Here is a 6,000-nt window from a genome sequence, read left to right as displayed (position 1 = left end):
CTTGCCCCTAATTTGTGATTGTTTATTTAATACTGAGACATGTAATATTTTTCTCTACCTCTCGGTACGTTTGCGCTCCTCAACGCCGCCGTACCTCCGGGTTGACGGCACAGGGCTGTGTGATCCGACATACATCCAAATGGGTTTTTCGCGGCCGGCCCGCAGGGTTGTAGGCTTTCTGCTGTGTACCGAAATGTTTAAATAAAGGTTTTCAAAATCAAAAAAAAAAAAAAAAAAAAACAATTCTACTCATCTCCTAATAGGCATCCTACCCAATGCCACGACTAACTGTAAACTAAGAGAAGCCTACTACAAATCGTGATGTGGGCTGCTTTTTTGGTGGCTGATGGGATTCACGTTTCATGTGTAGACAATTTACATGTTTGAATTGCTTGATCTTTTTTGATTTGACCCTAGATTTCTTTGTTGTGGTATTAGTCTTAGAATTAAAGGGATTAGTCTTCTAGTGGTCGGTAAAAATTCCTCCCTTTGACCCTCCTTTGATATATTCGTATATCTTGTTGTATAGTAATCAGCTGCAGAGTGCCTTAGGGCTCCTTCCTGAACCCCACTCTCTTCAACATCTACATGGCCCGGCTCGAAGCAATGTTCAGGAACCACTGACTCAACAGTCTCCTACGCTGATGACACCCAGCTGATCCTCTCCCTCACCAACAAACCCACAGTGGCCACGAACAACTTCCATGACGGGATGAAGGCTGTTGCTACCTGGATGAAGGACAGCTGCCTCAAGCTCAACGCAGAACACCGTAGTCCCAATCTTGGGCTCCACCCCCCCCGCCTGAGACGACTCCTGGTGGCCCGCAGATCTTGAATCAGCGCCACAGTCACAGACCACGCAGAAAATCTTGGCATCCTCCTGGACTCCTCACTTACCATGAGCCGCCAGATCAACGCTGTCTCATCATTCTGCTTCCACACACTACGCCTGCTCTGAAAGATCTTCAAGTGGATCCGCAATGAGTCCAAAAAGACGGTCACCCAGGCACTCATCAGCAGCAGACTCGACTACGGCAACGCACTCTACGCAGGCATCACTCAGACACTCCTCAAAAAGCTGCAGAACATTCAGAACGCCCCCACCACACTCATGCTCAATATCCACAGCCACAGCACCAGCCACCTGAGGGACCTCCACTGACTCCCAGTCAACAAAAGACTCACCTTCAAGCTCCGAACACACAGACCTGGCTCTTCGACTGAACCACAGTGCCTCTGGCAAATTAGTAGCCCCTCCCCACTTTAACTCCCCCTAGCTTCTTGAAACCTTTACGGGTGAGGAGTCATGCTTTACAAGTCACTTAATCGATTATGCTCACAAGAACTCACCAGTGTGCATAATAAGAATTTTTGTTTAGCTACCACACTTTGAAGGTATCATATATTTTATTTTGATCTTAACAGTTGTATATAGCGCTGGCAAGACCCACGGGTATCAAACATAGAACAGGGCTGAGTTGGGTAGCATAGGCTGCAAAATACAAACTCGTTGAGGGTTGGGTAACAGTGGTTCATGGGGACGAAACGTACATATAGCGAATATGAGGCAACTGGTCAAGTTGTGGGCTAGGTGTTAGCGTCTGAAGGGTTGACGTGTCAGTTGAGGAGAAGATTCCTTAATTGACTTCTGAAGTTCATAAAGGAGGGGTTTGTCCTGAGATGAGCTGGGAGGGAGCTCCAGATTTGAGGCATTAGCCGATAAGGAGCTCGTAAGGGCTTTTTGTTTGTGAAGTGACAAGTTGAGATTTTTAGACAGCATTGGCGTCAGGGTTTTAAGCTGCAGCTAGTCACCAGGCAGGATTGCCATACGAACAAAAGCAGTGCTGATGGCCTGATGCATTGATGCACCTACTAACTGCACACACAGACACGCCAACAAGTGAGCAGGGGCCCAGGCTCGAAGTCTGGCTAGCTGGGGGACGAGGACTGCGTCACACTGTGAGGCTCTCTGGGGTTTTAATGCTGCTGCAGTTGAGTCTCCAAATGACAGCCGCTGAGTTCACTGCAGTCTGCCAGTCAACAGTCACAGGACGGTCAGCGGAACTGCGCCCTTTAGAGCCTCGGACGGCTCACTTGCACCAGTCTATCTGTGCCCGACTCGTAAACACATAGAGGGCAGCAGGTGAGTTTCCACTCACTCATCCGAAGGGCAAGGAAAACATGATCTTGCCTGGGGCAAGAGCGCAACCACTTCTGCATTATTAAGCAGCACAGAGGTTGCGTGTTGGTCACACGAGGTGTCACTGGTGGAGGTGGGCGCTGTAAGGAAAACCATATCTGCCCCCTGTCGCCTCAGTGACCAATTGGACACCAGTATGGTCCCAGAATGGGTGGCGCCTTGCCAGACAAGAACAGGCAAGGCACAGTCTATGGAGTCACGTAAAGGCAGTTTGACGGGTGTTTACACCACACACTGAGATCACATGGTATTGGGCCGCCAGAGCTAAAATTAAAACACTTAATTCTGATCTCGCTGCGCCTATCTTGTGAATAATTATTTTATTTAAGAGTTCTGCCACAGAGTATTCCAGACAGCAGGCATACAGCACACAGCTGGAAGCGCTTTGCTCATTGCTTAATCGTAGCTCTCTGTCAAGCATGCCTCTCATGGGTGGTCAGGGTGTTCTAAATGTCCGACTGATGCATTTTAGTGTGGTGATGCGGACACAATATTAAAATGCGTTATTCTATTCCCTGATGCGTGGTACTAGGCATGGATTTGAGTTTGCCACTATTTTGAAGTCGCCATATTAAGGCTTTTGAGTCTATCTGATATTTCAGTTGGCTTTTGTAGCATGTGCAAGTAGATTTAGCTCTTTTGGAGAGAATGAATGACTATGAAACTGAATACCGGACCCCGAGATTAAATTGGTTAGTGTTTTTGTTTTGGGGGTCTGCTGACTTTTGCTTCGCTTGGAGGGATCTTCAAATGTCCTTTAAAGTTGCAAATAGAATCTGGAATTTGTTTCCATTATGCATATTATATACGTTCGGATGAACAGCAGCGGCTAGGAACAAGATGTTAAACAACTTATAGAGCACCATAGTTTCTCTCCCTCATTTTTAAACATTACATGCAATCAGGAGCAGTAATACAATTTTCATTGTCAAACTCTGGACTTATGTTTGATAACAGGTCATTGGTACCATAATACTTGTGCCATATTTAGAATTGTACATATATTAATGTGTTGCACCTTTTTGTCAGCCTCTGTAAGAATCCATCCTCCTGTGAGGCAAGCACTGTTAGGACTGCCGAGGCATAATGGTTTGGGATTTTAATAATCATGATAGCTTTGTTACCTGCGATAATGAGTGCTGCATGGGGTCTTGGGTCATCCGTCATTCTGAAGTATGATATAACTTTGGATTCTAAATGTACACATTGCTTTTAAACATTGTAACGTATTATTTGTTTTTGTTATTTTGTTTTTTTCTATTGATACAGCCCTGAGGAAGCAAGTAGCAAGTAGAAAAATAAAGTATTTTAATCATGGATACTGGACTGCTTTTTTTTCTTTGATATGGACTTCCCTTCAGACGTTGTGAAATTCATGGAACTCGGTGCCACGTGTTAATTTATCTGGTGATGCCTCTCCCTTATCATATAGTTTCCCTGCCTTTTTGTTCAGTGAACTACTTTGAGAATTATAGCAATGATATGCTAAGAGGTGTGGTTAACTATTACAGCTTTTCGTTTTTCTATTCCACAGGAAGTTACATTACTTCCTGCCTTCACCCTACTTCAATCCACTCCTTAGTGCATCGTACCACCCAAGCAGATACTGGTAACGGTATCTCCTGTTTGGGCTGTCAGGTTCAGGAAGGGCCGTGGGCACGAACCACAGCAATCTACAAGGTCAAACTCACCACATGCCTCATCCAGGACACCACACCGCCAATCTCAGCATGCACACCCAGATCATACATTTACATAGGATCCTCGCAACAGAGACCCAACCGCATGCACATCCCAGACTAACCATCAGAGACTCTCAAACTATCAAACACATAACCCATCTCATGCTCATCAATGTCTGTTCACAGTACTCCATGCTCCAGACAGCACAGCCCTCATCAATTATCAGACCCTTGACGCACTCTTCATCACAGAAACATGCATCACCCCGCATATCCTAGATGGCCTTCTTGCCACAGGCTACTGTATCCAGAGTGTGGACCTTCCTCATAAGAATGGAGGACGGCTTACCATCCAATCCTTGCACCAAAGGCAAGCAGGCAAGACAACTCCATGGACCTCCTTTCATGCCGCTTCCCACAACTCAGACCAACACTGCACCTAATCTACAAGCCTCCTGCACAGAAAAAGGATTTAATAAATTAATTCTCAGACCTTCACACCAATTCATCCATTTAACTTGTCCACACCACCACCCTCAATGACTTCAACTTCCCACACAAATCATGCAGGAAAATGAGACATCTGCTTCAACATCATTTACATGCTCAAAGTGATAAAGCAAGGCAACCAATCAAGACACTCCAAAGTCCACATACTGAACTTCATTTTCTCAACCTAACCAAGCATCAATTGCAAGTCCTCCATACCCACAATACTAGAAAGAAGACTTCACCATCTCCATCGCCCTGCTCAGATTTCGATCAACACAAAAGAGAACACATTTTCAGATCCTTTTAAGAAGTCGCCATAAGCAACCAGAAGCTTGAACTCCTCTCGCCCTGACATCAAAGGTCTTCTAAATGACTTCAACGCGTCTGGAAAAAACAACATGTGAACGCTTATACTCCAACTAAAACATGAATGTGCAAGTCAAATCCTTCAGCACCCTGGTACTCCAAAGTAACGTCAACAACAAACACTCAATCAGAATTCAGAAAAGAAAATGAAAAAACAGAACCCCTGACATTCGGCAACAGAGGTCCCTCCATGTAACACGTGGTCAAATCAGCCAAAGCCAAGTAGGATATCAACACTATCAATTAAGTTGCCAACAGAAGTAGAACACCCTTTAAAACAAATCAATCTCTCCATCTCACCTCCCCTCACTTTTCCCTCCTATCCCACACTGCAAAGACAAGTGGAATGCCATTGACTTCTTCAAAAAAAGTATATCATCTTCATCAAACTCAATCCTCCGTGCTGGATCCCACAACGGTCATCCTTCAAACTACTTTCTCAAATACCCTTCTGTCATCCTCAATTCCTTCAAAATCACTACCTATTGTAGTGTATTGTGAAATTCTAGGACTGAACCCTTTTGGCTCCTAACGAACAAGTTACTTACCTTCAGTAATGTATTATCTGGTAGAGACTATCTAGCTGCAGATTCCTTACCTTTGAATTCCCCAGGCGTCAGGCTGGATCCGGAAACTTTTGCTGAGCAATACCCCCTGCGAGCGACGTCGGGTGGCACCATTCGACACCGCGTGACGCTGTTGGCGTCGGTAATGACGTTGAAGTGCCTATATAGGCACCACCCAGGCATGCGGACGAAGCGAGTGACATAAACGTGTGCAAAACTAGGGCCCTGAAAGGGGAGTAACCCTAGACCTACTATATCAGTTCCAAAGCGGGGAGGCATGGGTGGGGCTGTAAGGAATCTGCAGCTAGATAGAGTCTCTACCAGATAATGCATTACTGAAGGTAGTTAACTTGTTCATCTGATAGAGACTTCTAGCTGTAGATTCCTTACCTTTGTATTAAATTCCCTAGCCATACCATCCCGGCGGTGGGTTGCAGACTCATGACCTACACTAAAAAGTCTTGCAGGACTGAACGGGCAAAGTGCCCGTCCCTGCGCACTTGACCATCAAGGCAATAATGTTTTGCAAACGTGTGCAGGGATGCCTACGTCACTGCCTGACAGATGTCTTGAACTGGGACACCCCGTGCCAAGGCCCTAGTCGCAGCCTTTCCCTGGTGGAGTGGGCCCCTAATCCCTCAGGGGGCTGCTTCTTCGCCAAGGCATAACAGATTTAAAGGCATAGAACAACTGT

The sequence above is a fragment of the Triturus cristatus genome, chromosome 11, assembly GCF_964204655.1.
Source record: "Triturus cristatus chromosome 11, aTriCri1.1, whole genome shotgun sequence".
Classification (NCBI taxonomy): Eukaryota; Metazoa; Chordata; class Amphibia; order Caudata; family Salamandridae; genus Triturus; species Triturus cristatus.
This window is presented reverse-complemented; position numbering follows the sequence as displayed.